Raw genomic sequence first — 21,095 nt, 5'->3', positions numbered from 1 at the left:
AAATGGCTATTTTAACCATTTTTAAATGGTAAAAAAAAGGACTAATATTTCAGGCAAAGGGGCTAACTACATTATCCCAAGGAAAAACTGCTGTTACTCTCTGGGTTCAAATTCAAATCCCTGGGAAGTGGACTGAGAAAACTTGAAACAAGAAACAATTGCCTAGAGGCAGGCCACTGAATCCCTTCTCTTTCCCTTTTTCCTGTAACTACCTAGAAGGTCCACTCTATGAGTTATTAGCCAGAGACAGAAACTAAAAACTATAAACTGAAACTTTAAGCAACTAGAAGCCCAATTAAAAAAAAGAAGAAAAAAACCCTAGAAAAACAGACAAACAAAAAACACCTACATATAGCTATAGAAAACAAAAGGTAAATAAGTAAATACTATATAAATATATAACAAAATATATGTTTATCTATCACCTATTATCTATATTTCTTTTTTCTATTTACTAATCTAGCTATATAATACACAGTTCCATAATTTAATCCAATTAGAAATTCGAAATTTACTAAAAGGATTTATATGAAAAAATAAAAGGGGCGCTGATTGGTTTTTGTGCCTCTATAACGTAGGTTCTAAATTAACTTTAGCATGTGCTAAAATATACCAATTGACAAAATTTAGTAGATTTGATCAATACTCGAGCTCACATTATAGTTATATCTTGGGATCCCACTAAATATAAACATTACACCCCTTATGATCTTGGAAAAGCATCTAAATATGAAATAGATGAAAAATAAGTATGCCGAACTTTAAATATAACCTCGTTTGAATTTTCCATAGTCATAGTACCTATTGCCCTAAAATATCCCATAGTAGACATCAACACTCTAACACATTGAATAATTAATTTAAATTAAATTAAGTCTTTGGCATTTACACATTGGCTTGATAAAATGGGAGCCCATGGCCTTATATAAGTTAAAACAGGGCCTTTAAAGAGTAAAGGTTAAAATTTATATAAGACCTAAAGGAATGATTATCTTCACTGCTTCTTCATTTGACAGCCTGATTTTGCAGGTTATTGTACCTGGAAAAAATAAATGATACCTCATGGTGGATTACTACAACTTTAATGCTGCAGTCCTATCCACTGAATCCTCCATACTAAACATATATTAAATGATAAACATATATCATTTAAATTACTAACATCAGAATTCCATTTTCTGGTTCTGCATGTAAGAAGCTTAGAGTCATCACTCCATCCTAACAACAAGTAAATAACTGAACAGACTGAAAATCGACAAATCTTCTTGGATTCATAATAGAGAGTAGGGCACAGGGTGACCTGCTGACCTCAAGATGAGATAAACAGATAGGCAAATACAGGGAGTCAAGGATTATCCAAGCAGAGATTCACAAGTGGACATCACAAAGGGAACAAGGGTCAGGGAAGGAAAACCCGACCTGAAATTGATGAATTGCTAGAGGCTTAACGTGGGCAACTTTAAGACTTAAAAGCTCCAGAGGGACCTAAAGGAGAAAGAGGTTTATATTGTGAGATTTACATCCAAGAAGTTCTCATACTAAATATCTGAGAAAAATCACTTCCTACTTATGTCAAGGGGAGAGGAAAATGAGCTATTGTGAAATATGTCAGAGCACTCTGTTCTTAACACAACCAAAGACTGCCCTCAGGATAAAATAGTTAACCAGATCCTAACCTGTGGGGTATAATAAGAGCCTAACTAATTGGGGAAAGGAAATGCAAAACTCCAGTCAGTTTTAACCTTCTGTGTGGAAGGAGAGAAAAGAAACCAGGGAACACTCATGAAATTTACAGTTCAGAGGCACAGGTTCACTAAAATATTGAGACTTAATCATAGAAATATAGAATGTTCCCCTCCCCTCACACCTCACTATCACATTAGTAAAGACCTACTTATAGAAGTTCCTTATATCTGGTACATCATGTCCAGTTATCAATAAAAAATTTACAAAGCACACCAAAAGGCAAAAAACACACATTGAAGAGATGGAACAAACATCAGAACCAGACGTTGAGGGATGTTGGAGTTATCAGACTGGAAATTTAAAACTGTTATTAACACGCTAAAGGCTCTAATGAATAAGGCAGACAGCATGCAAGAACAGATGGGTAAGTAAAAGCTAAAATAAATGAATGGGACTACATCAAACTGAAAAGCTTCTGCTCGGCAAAGGAAATCATCAACAAGGTAAAGAGAAACAACCGAATGGGAAAATATATTTGCAAGCAATACCCCTGATCAGGGCCTAATATCCAAAATATACAAAGAACTCAGACAACTCAATAACAAGAAAAAAACAAATGATCCAATCAAAAAAATGGGCGGAAGACCTGAACAGACACTTCTCCCTACAGGACATACGAATGTCCAACAAATTTTTGAAAAGATGCTCAACATCGCTAGCTATTAAGAAAATGCAAATCAAAACCACAATGAGATACTATCTCACACCGGTTAGAATAGCTATAATCAACAGGAGAAATAATAAGAAATGTTGGAGAGGATGCAGAAAAAAAGGAACCCTCATACACTGCTGGTGGGATTGCAAATTGGTATAGCCACAATGGAAAACAGTATGGAGGTTCCTCACAAAACTAAGAATTGATCTACCATATGATCCAGCAATCCGTCTCCTGGGTATTTACCCAAAAGACTTGAAAACCCATATCCAAAAAGATATTTGCACACTGGTGTTAATAGCAGCATTATTCACAGTGGCCAGGACATGGAAGCAACCGAAGTGACCTATAATAGATGCTTGGCTAAAGAAGCTGTGGTACATACATGCAATGGAATATTACTCAGCCATAAGAAGAGATGTAATTCTGCCATTTGTGACAACATGGATGGACCTTGAGATAATCATGGTAAGCGAAATAAGCCAGACAGAAAAAGTTTAATATCACATGATATAACTTATATGTGGGATATAAACCTAAAAGCAATAAATATACAGGAGAAACAGGGACTCATGGACATGGACTATAGAGTAGTGGTTACCAGAGCATAAGAGTTTAGGGGATGGGGTAGGTAGACAATGTAAAAGGGGTGAAATATGTGGTGACAGAAAGAAATCTAACTATGAATCTCAAAAATCAGGGATCTAAAGAAGACCACCCCAAGATACAACATAATTAAAATGCCAAAGTTTAAATAGAAAGAGAATCTTAAAAGCGGCAAGAGAAAAGCAGATAGTTACCTACAAGGGAACACCCATAAGACTGGCAACTGATTTCTCAAAAGAAACTTTGTAAGATAGAAGGGTTTTGCACAAAATATTTGATGTAAATAAGGCCCAGGATCTACAACCAAGAATACTTTATCCATCAAAGCTATCTTTTAGAGTTGAAGGACAGATAAAGAGCTTCCCAGACAAAAATAAGCTAAAGGAATTTATCACCACCAAGCCAATATTATAGGAAATGTTAGAGGGACTTCTTTAAAAAGAAAAATCATGTATCAAAAACAGAAATGGTAACAACTACGTTTCTATCCATAAGTACCTCAAATGGAAAATAATTAAGTGCTCCAACTAAAAGATATAGTGGATGAATGGAAAGGAAAACAAGACCCCTACATGTTGCCTATAAGAAACTCACTTCAGATTAAAAGACGCACATGGACTAAAAGGAAGGGGATGGAAAGAGATATTGCTCTGATGGACCTAAAATGTATTTAAGTCAGACAAAGAAAGATAAACACTATATGATTTCACTTATATGCAGAATCTAAGAAATAAAAAGAACAAACCAATCAAAAACAGACTCACAAATATAGTGGACAATTTGGTGACAGACAGAGGGGAAGAGTGTTTGGGGGGCTGGGATAATGGAATGAAAGGTTATAAAAATACAAATTTGTAGCTGATAGATGGTCACGGGGATAGGGAGCATGGCATAGGGAGTGCAATTAGAATTAATACGTTGTCTAGGTGGAGGGTTAAGGGAGGGAGGGAGCAATTGAAGGTTTGTTTTATGAACTATATAGATGTCTAACCAATCTTACGTGTACTTGAAACTGATTAAAATAAATAAATTAAAAAATAGTAATGTGATGACTGTGTGTGGAGTCAGATGGGAGCTAGATTTATTGGATGTATAAATGTCTGATCACTGTTTTGTTCACCTGAAACTGGCATGCTGTATGTCAACTATAATTGAAAAATAAAAAGATATTTAAAAATCAGGAGTACCTATATTAATTTCAGACTTCTAATCAAGGAAAATTATTAGAGAAAAAAAAAAGCACTCTATAATAATCAAAGAGTCAATTCTCCAAGAGAAAACCTTAATATGTAGGCCCCTACCAACAGAATGTCAAACTACATGAGGCAAAAACTAATAGAAGTACAATGAGAAATAGATAAATCCACTATCATGGTTGGAGAATTCAGTACTCCTCAATAAAAAAATGAACAGATCTAGCAATTAGTAAGAACATAGTCGAACTCAGCAATGCCATCAATCAACTATATATAATTGGCATCTATGGACTACTTCATCCAACAACAGCAGAATACACAATCTTCTCAAACTCACATGGAACATTACCAAGATAGACTGTATTCAGAGCCATAAAACACACCTTAACAAATTTAAAATAATAGGAATCATACAATGTCTGCTCTCAAACCACAATGGAATTAAACTGGAAATAAATAACAGAAAGACAATGGGAAAATCTCCAAATATGTCCAAGAAGAAATCTCAAGATAAATTAAAAAATATTTTGAACTAATAAAAATGAAAACACAATTCATCCAAATTTGTGGAATAAAGTGAAAGCAGTGATTAGAGGGACATTTATAACATTGAAAACATATATTAGAAAATAAAATCTAAAATCATCTAAGTTTCTGCCTTAGGAAATTAGGAAAAAAAAAAAAAAAACAACCCTAATGCAAAGTAAGCAAAAGAAAAGAAATAATAATAAGTAGAGCAGAAATTGATGAAGAAAACAAGAAATCAATAGATAAAATAAGCAAAACAAAAAGCTGGTTCTTTGAAAAGATCAATAAAATCGATAAGCCTCTAGCTAGGCTAAGAAAAGAGAGAGAGAACACGCATTACTAACATCAGAAATAAAAGAGAAGACAAGGATAATAATTTGTGAAGCTCGTTGGAATGTTTTCACTTTTCATTCCTCAGCCAGGATGTCCCTGATAAAGGATGGGACCCAAGAGATCACACATTTGACCACACTTCAGGCAGACATTGACCAGGATTTCCTGGTCAAAAAAATGGCCTTATTGTCACATTTATTACAATCATTGAACCATTGCCTTAGAATTGCCCCCTTCAAGGTAAAGAACTCTGGGAATCTTCTTTGTCACAGATACCTGAAATACAAATCAAAATCATATATCTATACATATACTAAGGCTCATCCCTTTGGGAGTTACAGACATTACTAGTACTAACCAAGGCACTTATTTCCTTCATAAATTATATAACAATAAACTCTTGTAAAAGGTATTTAATAGAATGTTCATGTCCTTGACGAGTCCCAGATAGCGGGTTTAACTGAAAGACATAATGGTTTTCTCAAATAACTTTACAAATGTCATTCAGCAAGTGGACCTCTAAATAGATCTCTATCTTGCCCCAGTCCTTAATGTCTCTTAATGTCTCTTGGCTGACTCAGACTTCATACCAACTTAACAACAAACAAACTTTCCCATTGCCTTTTTTATATATGAAGGGGGGTATGTTTTGCCTTTGGGTAAATAAGGATCCATTACATATGAGGCCCTTTAATCGTATTTCCCTTATCTTTATAATTTTATATATCTTGTCCCCATGGGTTAGAGGCCAAACTGAGGGTCCATAATCTCCTGGGACTCATTAACCATCTATTGTCATTGGACCAAGCAGCTGATCATTTGATATGGAACCCATTTGAGCCTTTAACTTCCATCCACTCAACCACCTCCACCAAAAACATGTGTGGAATGCATCTACATACCATTCTGTTGACTATTGGTCTCATTACTATCTATCTGGGTGCTTTCATTGGTTTGCAGTTTGGAAGAACAAACCCTCCAAGTAAGCCAGATACAACCAAATATGGCAAATGATGAGGCCCATCTGCCAGGGTTTGGCTAATACAAGCTCTACAAGCTAAACACCTCACTAGCTTACCTACCACTAACCAAATCAGCTGAGGCAAAGGGCCCATAGTAACTGGCCACATTAGATGGCCTGCCTATTGGCTAATGCTGGAGCTCCAACTTCAGCCACATAAAATTTAATTGGGAAAGAATCTGACACCCAATTAACAACATGTACCTAAATCGGGCTATCTGATTTAAAACCTATTTGTAGCAGAACTCTTGTCATCCATCTGGGCAAAAACTTGGACTGTGGAAACTGTCATTTAGCCATCCTTAATTGGTGCTGTAAGTGCCAGTTGGGTTCTGGCACCTAGCCCTATTACAATGATATCACAGATGCTATCATCACTTTTGCTAGCTGAGCACCCCCAAGCTTCTTTACTTAAAAGATATATACTAGTCAAGCTCCCAGAATGAATGTTGCCTTCAAATTACACAAGCAGCTCGGCCTTGTTATAATACCATAAAGCCACAAGAAGAAGACACACATTAACCCAAGTGAGTATTCACTTGGAAAGGATACCCCAGTCCCACATCTCTGATGATATCATCCCAGGTCAGGAGCTTGCTACTGGAGATAACATCACCTCAGGGGACATAGCCTCAGCCCCAAATCTCCCTATTGGAAGTAACTTTATCTCCTGTGACAGATAAAACTTTACCCTGGACACTAAAACCTCTGCCCCAGTGATGTCCATGGGTTGCCTATCCTAAGGTGCTGTCAAGCTGGACGCAGAATATTTACTGATTTCTTCCTGTGATATAAGGAATTCTATTATGTTTCCTGAGCGTACTGTCTGCTTAATCTATTATCTGCTGTACTCCTTACTCTGAGCCAGAACGTGCACTCCTGTAAATTCTATACTTAACGTGAAATCTGTTAGAGGTTACTACTATCTCTGCCATTCTAAAAATTAATGGAGACAACTCTCATATCAGTCAACCCCTGGAGTCTCTGGACTACCCACTCCCCAGTTCCTTCTCTTATTCTTCTCTCTCCAGCTTTCCACCAAGGATATGATGTCACAGCATCATAGGGCCAATTGTATTAACCATGCATTTTATTTTCTGTATTCTGATGCTTTGACATCAGAGGCCTCGCCGATCCTGGAGGAACTCTCCCACTCAGGATTAGTCAGGTCCTAGAGATAGTAAACAACTTGCTTGTGAGTACACCTCTCAAGTGCAAAACAAAACAGTCTAGAGCTCATATCCCCAACCACTTCCCTTATTGGACTCTTACACTCCAGGCCATTATCCACCTGACTGAATCACGCCAGAGCCAGGTACTAGACAAATAGGGACAGCCTCTATGGCCCAGAGTCCACTGAAATTAAATAAATCAACTAATCCTAAACCTGCTTAACATGTCTTATTGGTTCCTTTCCACAGAAACCACAATAAAAGCTCTTGTCAACAAGTTCCCCCACCCTTTGCCTCCTGACCAACCCTTGTATTTCCTGGTGCGTCCCCCATATGAGGCATGCCCCTCATTTTGAGATCTGTGAGTATAACAAAATATATTTTTAAGGCAGCCATCATTATCTGTTGGCCTTTTCATAACTGAATAACATTAAAATCTATATTAAAACACTCGCATAGTATAATAACTCTTTAAACTGCATAATTCAGGGTTTTAGTATATTCATAGAGTTGTGCAACAATCACCATTATCTAATTCCAGAAGATTTACATCATCCCCAAAGAAATCCCAGAACACCAGCAAAAATGGCAGGGTAAGGACTTGTGAACATTTGCTCCTACATAAAAACAATGAGAAAACTGGTGAAAATGCCAGAATAGACTTTTTCAGAACTCTAGAAATTAACTAAAGGTTTGCAGCAATTCAGGGATCACTTATTCAAGAAAAACAGCTTAATATCAGAAAGAATATTGAGCTTTATTGCATTTTAATTTGCCCTATCCCCAGGTCCCTCATTTCCAGATCCACAGTAGCTTTGAAAACTAACAGCCTGCAGTCACAGTGAAAGTCGGGGGCCTAACAGCTACTGGAAGAGGCAAAATGGGTTTGCAGTACCTTCAAAGAGGTTATTCCCAGAGAATTGTCATTTATCAATTTGTCTGGCAACCATTTTTTTTTGTCTGGATTTGCCTCTTCTATCCATTTCATATAAATAAAATTATATAATAAACAGCTTTTTGTGTCTGGTTTCTTTTATTTAGCATAATATTTTCAAGGTTCATTCATGTTATAGCATGTATCAATACTTCATTGTATTTTATGGTCAAATAATATTCAAGTATTAGATATGTCACATTTTATTTCTCCACTCATTAGTTGATGGCCATTTAAGTTGTTTCCACTCTTTGTCTCATAGAAATAATGCTGCTGTGAACATTCATGTACAAGTCCTTATATAAGCATTAACTTTTCATTTCTCTTGGGTATATGCCTCAGAATAGAATTACTGAATCATGTTGTAACACCATGTTTATATATTTGAAAAACTGCCAGAATACTTCCTCACGTGGCTAACCTGTTTTACATTCTCAGAAGTCTTTTAAAATTGTATTTAACTTATTAATAAACATAGTTTAATGTGTAACATTTTTAATAGTACCATTTATTAACATTTGATAGGAACATTCTACGTGAAAGTCTGTTCCAAACAAATAGGCAAGGACCTCCTCCTATTGTCACCCCAAGTAGAATAAAAATAGAGGATTACTGAATTGACAGATTTTTTTCCTCTTAAAATATCTACTAATAAAAGGAAAAATTGGAAAAGGATTTTGTGAGGAGCTAATATTATCTCCCAGTTGATAATGCAGCATGAAATGGATAACTATTAGCCTGAAGCTTTCATTGTGATGCTGTTGCTTTAGTCACTCTTTCTTTGGTTATGATTACATAAGGATCATATCATGAAAGCTAGAGAAAAAATATGAAAAACAGTAATATTTAGAATCGAATTCTAACACTATTTAATGGATGCTTTGAATTTTACCACAGTTTTTTTCTAAACTCAATGCCTTTTAAAAATCTGAAGAGAATAAACAAAAACCTACATGAAGATTTAAATAATATTCTGAGATAATTTTACAAATTAATTTAACATATATGAATAAGAATTTTATATCTTGAAGTTACATTTATTCAGTTCAATTTATGCTGATATCATCCTTTCAGTGTTCAAAGAAAGAAAAATCTGCATGTGTTAAACATCCACTTAATGTACCAGTCTTGATCATGCCAGCTAGTACAACAAAATGAAAGGAGGGGTATATTATTGTCTTCTTTTATTTTCTATGGATTCTTCTATATTTTGAAAATTGCATTCATATTTCACACTAAGGAGTTTCAGACAGAAATTGCTTTGTAACATAAATTCACTTTTATACAGTTGAAAATTTCAGCTTTCTACATTTGGCTATGGCTGACCAACTTTGAAATGATGAGAGTTAGTACTTACAGTAGTCTGATGGTGGCAGTTGGTACAATGAATCACAGGAAAATTTCTCCTCAAGGCCAAAACGCAGTTCACATAAACAGTAGTGCTGATACGTCTGTATTCCATAACAAAAATAGGGCTCTGGGTTTGAAGAGTCTATCAAAAAATAACTTGTAAGTTGGCAAACATTGTGATAATTTTAAATATATGCTATAGTTTGAACACAGATAAGATGACAAAAGGAAAACCTTTTAGCCCTTTCTTTCCTTCTAGCACATAATAGCCTACTCAGTGATGCCAGTGACCACTATTTTCAGCTTGCTGGGAAATTCAGGTTATGTGGCTAGTGCTATTGTCGCATCCAGGATTTTGCTAAATAATCATATACAGATATTCTGCATTCTGAGATATCCAATTAATTACCAATCTTAAGATAACTGAAACTGAGCTTGACAATAAAAATAATGGTTAGTGTAGTATGCAGACTGCACTTTACCAGTCTTCGTTATTGTGCATGTGTGTGCTATATGTTGGTGGACTATTTCAGTAAATAATTAGCTATCAGGAATAACTTCTACTAAGTAATTTTCTTATTTTATTTGTTCACATTCAGAAATATACTCCAATTCTTCAATAAAGTTGCAGTGCATCTCTTTTTCAGTAAATATTGTAATTTGGTATCTCATTATACTTGCTTTTTAACAAATATGCAAGAAAAAGTTTGTATGTAATATTTCTGTATAAGCTTTTTTTTTTTGCTTTGTCTTTTTCCCTTTATTTTCCTTATCAGCTTACATGTAAGATTTTTTTTTAACACCTACAGCACCTAGTCTTCCTAGGTGGTCTCCCATCCAAGTACTAACCAGGCCTGACCCTGCTTAGCTTCCGAGATCAGAGGAGATTGGCTTGTTCAGGGTGGCATGGCCATAGCACGATTTTTAAAAAATTATCGGTAGTAATAATGAATATGTAAGAATGTTTTACATAATAAGAACTTTTTTACCTTAGTCTCAAAATTTTTCGATAAAACAATTCTTCTATTAGTAGAAGTGATTAAGTGAGTAACCTGGGGATTATATAAATTAGGTAAATCTAATCCAGCATTTCACCCTTCAGGAATTTGTCATCAAGACAATAAAAGTAAAGTATGCAGAATCAAAAAACAGCATAGCTATATGATCCATTATATTTGGGATTGTGTAGTCTATGATGAACAGGCCAGAAATTTGTTCGTGCTTTTGAATTATGAAATGAGTTAAGAAGCAAGTGATAATCATATAAAAGGGTACTACGCTCATAAAATACTTGTTTCCTGATTTAACAAGTCAATGATGTCTTCAAAAGATTATGTAACGCATAGTTTATTATTATTTTAGTTTATTTTTATATCTGAGTTTCAGCTCAATTTTATAAATTAAACTCTTTTAACACGATTCACTAAATTTCAAATATATATTCAAAAGTAATTCTTTTGCATTTATTAAATGCATTATAGTAAAACTTTAGGTGATGTCATTTATGAAAAGATGTGTTAATGACGAACATATATTAAAATCATGTTTCCACGTTTTTAAAACTGCACAAATCTTTAAAGTTCTTACCTTCATCAGCAGCTGCATCTCCAAAGGAGGAGCCATATACTAACTGTAACAGTTGTCCAATTCGACTGAAAAAAAAAATACCGAGAAAAAAAGGCAATAGTTAATAATAACAGCCAATAATTATTGAATGACTGTGATATGCAAGACAATTTCTCATTTAATACATCTACCATAAGAGGTGGGAACTATTATTATTCTCATTTAACAGATGAGAAATGTGAGGTTCAGAGAAGTTAAATAATATGCTCAAGTTCACACAGCTAGTAGGTGGTGGTACACTTAATTCAGGCATTTTAGCTCCAGAGTCCACAACCTTCACCACTATATTATATGGCTTCAAGCTGTCATTAGAAATATCTTAAAATTTAAGAGAATATAGCCTGACATCAAATGACAAAAAGTGGTGGTGAAGTGACTAAGTGACAAAGGGAAGAATTTCTTCCATTCTTTATGTAGATAATTGCAATTAATAATAGACTAATAATACAAACTGACATTAAAACAAATGATTTGAGGTCAGTATAAATTATATAAGAAAATTCTCTAATCATGAAATCAAAGAAAGCTGCATCAATGATGGTTGGACATTTTCTAAGCCTTTCTTTTTTTATTTATTAAAATTATTAGGGTGATATTTGTTAATAAAATCAAATAGATTTCAAGTATACACTTAAATAATATGTCATATGTATATTGCATTGTCATATGTACATTGCATAAACACACAATGCAATATACATATGACAGTTAAATTTCCTTTGGCCACCAAATACTTAAATCCCCTTACCCTATCTATCTCCCCCCTCCCCCCTTCTTCTGGTAACCACTAAATTATTGTCCGTGTCCATGAGTCTCTGTTTGTTTGTCAGGTTTGTTTGTTATTTTTAGTTTTATATCTCACATATAAGTGAAATTATATGGTTTACAACTTTTTCTCATTTATTTCGCTTAGCACGATAATCTCCAGATCCATCCATGTTGTCACAAATGGCAGTATTTCATCTTTTCTTATGGCTTAATAATATTCTATTGTATATATTTACAACAGCTTCTTTATTGAAGGACACTTAGGTTGTTTCGATATCTTAGCCACTGTGAATAATGTTGCTATGAATATTGGGGATGCATATATCTTTGCAGATAAATATTTTCAAGTTTTTCTGCATAAATACCCAGAAGAAAGATTGCTGGGTCATATGGTAATTCTATTCTTAGTTTTTTGAAGAACCTCCATACTGTTTTCCATAGTGGCTGTACCAATTTACACTCTCACCAACAGTGTATGAGGGTTCCTTTATCTTCACAACCTCTTCAATGCTTGTTATTATTGTTCTGTTGATGATAGCCATTCTAACAGGTGTGAAGTGATATCTCATTGTGGTTTTGATTTGCATTTCCCTGATACCTAGTGAAGTTGAGCATATTTTCATATGTCTGTTGGCCATTTGTATGTCTTGGGAAATGTGTCTGTTCAGGTCCTCTGCCCATTTTTTAATTGGATTTTTTTTATTGTTGAGTCGTATGAGTTTTTTGCACATTTTGGATATTAGCCCCTTAAGGGAGATATTTGCAAATATCTTCTCTCATTCAGTTGGTTGCCTCTTTATCTTGTAGAGGTCAAATTCATAAAATCCTCTCTAAATCCAAGGTCTATGAGTTAAGTACCTATGTTTTCTTCTATTCATTTTATTGTTTCAGGTCTAATAGTCAAGTACTTGATCCATTTCAAGTTAATTTTGGTGTATGGTGACAGATAGCAGTCTATTTTCATTCTTTTGCATGTGGCTTTCCAATTTTCCCAGTACCATTTATTGAAGAGATTTTCCTTTCTCCATTGTATGTTTCTAAGCTTTTCATTTTGCCAACATTAGAAAGCAAAATACCAATATACACCAATCATCAAGTTGTTTATGAACCAACTTTCAGGCTGAGTTAGAACTACCCCAATGGTACTTATAGAGGCAAGACTCAGCATAATTTCTTACTCCTAATATACATAGATCGTGGTATTAAAAATGCCAAACACCGAGCTAGCTAAAAGTACTCAATTTTACATTGGATGCTTTCATTTATAGGGTACCTGTTAGTGATTTTTTTACCAGGTGAAAGCTATGTCTTTTGATGCCTAGGATAGACACTTTTCCCCCAAATCAGTTGTTATTTTGTTTCTGAAAATACCAACAACAGAAACATTCAAATTTCCTCCTATAATCCAAATACAAATTTTAACAATTCATAATTGGTTTCACTTAAATTTAGTAACTTGTGGTTGGGGACTGGCAGTGCAAGATGGAAGTGAATATTTTGAATTTAAAAAAAAACACATTAAATATTTTAACCAGAAATAGTATTACTTTCCTGCTATAGCCATTTTTCTTGCCTCAAAATGACTTGCTTGGATGTCACTGTTTAGCCCCAAATATTTACTATTATGTAGGTTTAATTTTGATGTGAAAAATATGATATTTGAAGCAAAATAATAAAGAGTATAATTAGTAACTATGAATTGGACTATTACAAGAAAAATCATAAAATGGGATCATTTTAATCTAAACCTTCTGGGTATCTTTATTGATGACCTAAAATATAATCTTTCCAATACAAATTTCTGTAAGCTTCCTGGGAACAGACTATAATATTGAATTTCTTCATTAGAATTCATTAAGTGACAATGTTTCAATCCTCTACAAATATTAAACATTCTTAACATAGCTCTCTATTAAATCAATGATCATTAGTGATATGGACAGAAATTATATTCATTTTTCGAAGTCACATATTATAATTTAACTATTTTATAAAAAATCTCTTGGTGGTGTAAAAACTAAAATACAAAGATTAAAAGGTGTTTGGTTTGCAAATCAAGTAATAAAGAAAGCTTTTACTTAAAACTAGGTAAAAACAGAATTCTTTCTCTCTCTCTCAATTCCAAATGGTCAATGGTCATTGTGCCTAATGTACTACACGCTGTAGTTATAGATTATTTCCCTCATTGCAGAAAGTTCTGTTATATAGCATTGCCTTAATATAAGGGAAAAGTATATTTCATGTTACAGAGGCTAGTATCTTTGAGGCAGATATCAAAGATTTTCATATATTTACTTGGTTATTTTAATAAAAATAAAAATCTTAAGCAAATGATATTTTCATATATTTAAAAATTATGATATCTCTATTTTCCCTTAAAAAGAGTAGATCATAGATAAGATACTAAAATTAACTGTGACTTTGACCCAAAAAAAGTTAAAAAAAGAAAAAAAAAGTTTAATTTAGAAACTAAGAATTTCTTAAGTGAGAAGTTAATGGGATTTATAAGTTAATGTATTTAAGTAGAAATAAGTTTTGTCTATGTTTTTTCTTCAATGTCCCCAGGATGAGAAAATCTGACATTTATTGAAAATTTAGTGTCAATAGCATTGTAAGCATCCAAAATAATTATGTTAAATATACATAAAAACAATAAAAAATTAAGCATACATTTTCCCTGCTGAGCAGTTATTAGTGTTCTCTTCTTGAAATGTTAAGGAATGGACTTACTTTTTAAAAACTTACCATTCTTAGCCTTACAGACATTAAATAATATAATAGATTAAATTATAAAATGTATTTTTTAAATTTAAGTATAGTTGGAATACAATATTATATTAGTTTTGGGTGTACAGTATAGTGATTTAACATGTATATACCTTATAATGTGATTACACATTAAGTTTAGTAATCTGTCACTGAGCAAACTTATCACAATATTATTGACTACATTCCCTATCACTTTTTCCACCCATCTGCTCAGCCTCCCTTCCCTCTGGCAACCATCAGTTTCATCTCCGTTTCTTTTTTTTTTTTTTTTTTTTGAGTCTTAAGGAGTTTTAATTTGCTGCTGATACTCTATCAGCTATTTTTTTTTTTTACTGGTTTTATTGAAATATAATAGATAACTAGTTGCTTGTATTTACATTGTACGATTCAATGATTTCTTTTCAATTAAAGGTGGTATAATATATTAGTTTCAATTGTACAGCATAGTGATTACAGATGTATATAACTCACAAAGTGATCATCTCACTAAATCTAGTAACCCTTTTCCCCACTACACATTTATTACAACATTATTAACTTTTTCCCTTAAGCTACACTTTATATCTCCATGTCTATTTTGTAACTATCCATTTGTACGTCTTAACTCCTTTACTTTTTTTCACTGTCCCCGCCAATCCTCTTCTAGTAGCCCTCAAAAAGTCTCTGTATCTATGAGTTTGTTTTAGTTTTTGTTGTCGTTTATTTTGTTCTTTAGATTGTACATGTACATGGAATCATGAAATATTTGTCTTTCTCTATCTGACATTTCATTCAGCGCAATACCCTCTAGGTACATTAAGGCAATATCTTTTTCCATCCCATCCCTTTTAGTCTGTGTGTCTTTTAATTTGAAGTGAGTCTCTTGGAGGCAGCATATGTAGGGGTCTTGTTTTCTTATCCATTCAGCCACTCTGTCTTTTGGTTGGAGCACTTAATTCTTTTCCAATAGAGATACTTGTTGATAGAAATGCAATTATTACGATTCTTTATTCTTGTTTTTGATACTCCCCGTCCCTCCCCTCCCCCTTAAAGAAGTCCCTTCAACATTTCCTGTAATACTGGCTTGGTGTTGATAAATTCCTTTAGGTTATTTTTGTCTGGGAAGCTCTTTATCTGTTCTTCGACTCTAAATGATAGCTTTGCTGGATAAAGTATTTTTGGTTGTAGATCCTGGGTTTTCATCACTTTGAATCACTTTGAATATTTTGTGCCAAGCCTTTCTGTCCTGCATGGTTTCTTTTGAGAAATCAGCTGCCAGTCTTTTGGTTGTTCCCTTGTAGGTAACTAACTGCTTTTCTCTTGCTGCTTTTAAGATTCTCTCTTTGTATTTAACCTTTGGCATTTTAATTATAATGTGTCTTGGTGTGAGCCTCTTTGGGTCCATCTTTTTTGGGACTCTCTGAGCTTCCTGGGGTTCTATTTCCTTCACCAGGTTAGGGAAGTTTTCCATCATTATTTCTTCAAATAGCTCTTCAAATTCTTGTTTTCCTTCTGGTGCCTCTGTGACACGGATATTTTTACATTGAATCATGTCCCATAGGCTCCCTAAATTATTATTATAGTCTTGGCTTCCTTTTTCTTGCCATTCTGACTCAGTATCCTTGGCTTCCCCATCCTCTATATGGGTGGTTCGATCTTCTCCTTTATCCACTCTGTTGATTCCCTCTAATATACTCTTCATCTCAGGTAATGTGATTTTCATTTCTAACTGGTTCACTTTTATGATTTCCATTTTCATTTTCATATTTTTATCTCTTTGTTTAAGTTCTCACTGAGTTCCTCTACCTTTTCCCAAAGTTTATCGAGCATCTTTATAACCAGCGTTTTGAACTCTGCATCTTTAGATTGCTTGACCCCATTATTCCTGGATATCTGTTTTGTTCTCACATATGGTTTATGCTTCTTTGTCTTCCCCTTCTAGTTGCCTTTCCCTGTCTGTTTCTATGTACTAAGCAAAGCTCCTAAGTCTCTCGGTCTTATTAGAATGGCTTTGTGTAGTAGGTGTCCAGTGGCACGGTGTGGAAAGGGGTTCAGCTGCAGGTCAAGTTTAGCCCCAGCCTGTGCCCCTCTGGAGCCATCTGCTAAGATTCAGCAATCAATCCACAGATGCTGTGCTTATGTTGCCTCAAGAAATCACATCAGAAACCGTGGCCAGCTTCTACCAGTGTGAGTCTTGGTGCTCAGCAAGAAGCACCAGCCTCTCCGAGGATACAACTAGATGTGGCTTGGGTGGGGCCGTGAGTTGGGGGAGGCTGAGTTTCAGAGAATCCTTTGGGTGGATAGATCTCTGTTATCCAGTTTGTTGACATCTTAGCTATGGCAGCTCTGTGTTGGCCCACTGGGAAAGGGGGAGGGCTCAGCAGAGGAACAATGGATACTGCCGGCACTTCAGCCCAGGAGAAAATCTTGCCTCCAGCCCCTACTTTGACAACTCAATGTCCCCCTGTAAGTCTCTGGTGCTCCTCGTGCAGCTGACCCAGCACTGGTGTTCAGAATGGGCAGGTTCCTCACTGTGAAAGTCCACTTGCGGACACAGACCCTTTAAGAGGCATCTGCAGCTGCTGCAGCCTCTGTCCTACTCAGCTTCTTAGGACCAGGTAGGCTCGCGTATTCACTCCCTCCTACCTGCTACAGTTGCAGATTGATTAATTATTTTTCTTCCTAGTTGTAGAGCTTCTGTTCATGTAGGTCCCAGTTGACTTTTCTTGCTGTTTTCTCTGTTTCTGTCACAACTTTGATTTGGTCGCAACAAGGATAAAGCTTCTATGGTCTACGGCATTTTTTCCCACTCTTTTCTCTGAGTTTCTTTTTGTTTTGCTTGTTCACTTGCTGTGTTTTATTTTTATTTCACATGTAAGTGAAACCATACAGTATTTGCCTTTATTAACTTAATTTCACTTAGCACAATACCCTCTAGGTCCATCCATGTTGCAAATGGCAAGATTTCATTCTTTTTTATTACTGAGTAGTATTCCATTGTATGTTTATGTATGCATATGTATATCTTCTTTATCCATTCACCTGTCAATAGACACCTAGATTGCTTCCATATCTTGGCTATCGTAAAAAATACTGCAATTCAATGGCAGTAATCTGCTTATTTTACCGATTAATCATTCCTGAATGTATAGGTTCTAAAGGATTTTTTTCAATACACACAAGTATTTTCATAAAATTAATTTTACCTTTATGACCAGATAGATCCAAGCAGTTCAGACTGTTGGGGTGCAATTCTCCATGGTGTTTCTACACATCTTGTGACAGCATTTTTCTGGGACTATTTGGGTTGAAGTCACACAACATGGTGTTTATAGATAACAATACTTGGGAAATGATCAGCTTGGGCAACCACTGGGATCTAAGGGTGTCCAGACAGATGCTTTCATTTCTGTGAACTTTCAGATGGTAAATTCAGGTGGTGAATGTGATCTTGGGTGGTTTTAAGGGGTAACTGAACGGAAATTGGATCTTTAGGAAGAAGACCCCTTCCTGGTAGGGACTGTGTTGGGCCCCTTTATAGTAGCCTGCTAGTTGAACGTGTCCTCCCCCATCAGCTCTGCTGAGCACTGGTCAAGGAGGTCGCAAGAAAGGTCAAGGGACTCCTTGTAAATGCACTTTAGGGCCATTGTCTGCAACACATGGCCAATCCTTGTCCTATGATCTGGCGACAGGTATAAGGCTGTGCTGCAGATCAAGAGGTTGGGAGGAGCGGTGACTGATCCATCCACTGGTGGTTGAATGGAAAGGGGCTCTGGGATAGAGGGAGACATCAGGGGAAGGGGGCAGTGGTGGAGAGGGGAACTGAAGTGGGGGAGAGTTGGGAGCTCCACTGGATCTGCTGGGCTACTGGACACCAGTGGCCTATGGTGGCCTCTGAAGCTACCTCTGAGTTGTCCTGAGCTGGAGACTCTGCTGCTCTGAGGCCCTGCTGCCCAAATGTCCCACCGCCCAGAGACACAGTTGCCAGGTGACACCGCTGCTCTCGCCCTGGGCGGCCTGCCCACCACTCGCCTCTGCCACCCACATCGGGACCCAGCAACAGGAGGAGTCCACTCTGTGTGGTCACAGAGGCCACGCTGATTATCTGAAGCAGTGTCACTAAGGGCGCTTCTTTCTGTCAAGAGTTTAGGAGATGGGGGAGGCGAAGAGGGTGGAGAAGGCAGATTAGGGAGTTGTAGGGGTCAAGGGGCATGGAAGGTGTGGAGAGGACATGGAAGGAGATGAAGGGAGGTGGAAGGGACAAGAAGGGGCCGTGGAGGGGAATGGAGGTAGGCAGGGGAGTAGTAGGGTGGGCGTAGGAGGTAGAAGAGGGAGCGGTTGTAGGGGAGAGGGCGCTAGGGCTGCCTGGCTCACTCAGTGCTCATGCTCTGGCTTGGCAAGTTCCGTCAGAGGCACCACCCACCGCTGAGAGTTTCCCAGATAACTAAGAGCAGCTCAATGAATTCCCCTCCACCCCCCACTCACCCAGATTCAGTGTATATCTTAAGAGAGACATTCTCTTATATAATCAACTTTAGTAAATTTAACATCATTGCAGTACATTTATAACTTTTTGAAGTAACATTCCATAATGTGTTGATAAATTTATTTTTATGAAGAATTAAAGCTTTCAAATTTGGGAAATAAAATCTATTTTTGAAGAACTGACAGGGAAAGAAGGAGGAAGTAAGAAGGAGAAACCAGTAGTCCATCTAGCACAATAGTCCCCGGCCTTTTTAGCATCAGGGACAAGTGTTCCTATGAAAATCTAATGCCTAATGATCTGAGGTGGAGCTGAGGCAGCGATGCTAGCACTGGGGAGTGGCTGCAAATTCAGATGAAGTTTTGCTTGCTACCAGCCACTCACCTCCTGTTGTGTGGCCTGGGTTCCTAACAGGCCACCATCAGTACCCGTCTGTGGCCCTGGAGGTTGGGGAACCCGATCTAGTATATATAAGCAGTTTGGTTATTGTTCTTTATAAAAACAATCATTTTGGGAAAGTAGTGGTTCCAATAACAAGCATAACTGCAGAACAATATCCTTCATTCATGAGCATTTCCAATAAAGATAATTATTCACATTAAACCCTCTTCACTTGCATGTATATATGGGAATATAAAGCCAAATAAAAACCATCAAAATAGGTTGGTCTGTAACCCATATCAATTTTTTTTCATGAAATAAGTAATAATTTAATAAGGTCTTAAATTTTGGTAAGAAATCACATTAGACATGGTAGGCTACAGTTTCACTTATGACATACTGGACATTCTTCAACTATGAAAATTTCCTGCTACATAAAGGTAATCAATATTTCCTGGATGAGTGCATGCATTCATTATATAACAGATTATATAAAGAGGTTATAATTCTCATTTTTTCACCTAACCTAAAATTTAGGTCAGAAACATTGTGAGATACAAGATATTACAGATGATAAAAATAAAAATCAATATAGTGGGAATGCATTGTGTTATTCTTCATTTGACAAAACCTCAATGGCAGTTCAAAAACACTCTAACTTTAATCTGACATAATGTAACGCTTCTTGTAGAGTTTAGTCATAAGGGCATATTGCTCTTCTCAGATACCGTCACTATTACACTTTCGTTATAGATAATGAACTGTCAAATTTTAGGAATAAAAGTGATACAAGCATACTTTCAGCGTGATATCCTATTGAAACACATATATAATTCTGCAAAGAGACAGTCTTACTTGCTTGAGGCAAATGATGTTAAAGCAAAGCTGGCTCCATAATACTTCCTTCACAGTTAATACTAATCAAAGGTCATAACTTTAGTGTTCAGTTTAAAAATGTTCAATATGACATTGATTGATGTCTATTAGCTGTTCTTCATCTTTCATCAGATTGTCTAGCATTCTATTTAGTTACCTAAGAAAAATCGCAGTTCAGCAACTGATTTTTTAATTTCTTGTGGTTGATTTTCCTCTTCTTGTCAGGAGTTGACAAAATTATAGTTTTCTTTGGTTTTTATCACAAGAGTCATAAAAATCAATATCAGTTCAATGAGATTGTAGTACCTTAAAGTGGTGGTTCTTAAACTTGAGTTTACATCAGGATCATCTGGAGGGATTGTTAAAACACAAATTGCTGGGCCCCTCTCCCAGAGTTTCTGATTCAGTACGTCTTGGGTGGGGCCCCAGAATTTGTATTTCTAACAGGTTACATGTGCTACTGATGCTGCTGGTCCAGGGATCAGACTTTGAGAATCACTGGTCTAAGCTAAAGGAATGCAATTGGCAACATAGGTCAGAATCCCTGCTTTCAGACAGATAATTTGAGGTTTAAAAATTCTTAAATATTCATTCACATAGTACTTAATAATCTTATTTTGATGGTATATCAATCAGTCTAATTTTTAGTGAAGAGTTCAGTCAATGCCATCA

At 35.8% G+C, this 21,095-nt stretch overlaps 1 pseudogene; it reads right to left on the bottom strand.

Annotated features, from left to right (window-relative positions):
* Positions 1–10,341: 10,341 nt before the first annotated feature.
* On the bottom strand, positions 10,342–10,459 carry LOC111740414 (annotated as a pseudogene).
* Between the last annotated feature and the right edge of the window lie 10,636 nt (positions 10,460–21,095).

Source organism: Pteropus vampyrus, unplaced genomic scaffold (assembly GCF_000151845.1).
Source record: "Pteropus vampyrus isolate Shadow unplaced genomic scaffold, Pvam_2.0 Scaffold63, whole genome shotgun sequence".
Lineage (NCBI taxonomy): Eukaryota > Metazoa > Chordata > Mammalia > Chiroptera > Pteropodidae > Pteropus > Pteropus vampyrus.
This window is presented reverse-complemented; position numbering and strand designations above follow the sequence as displayed.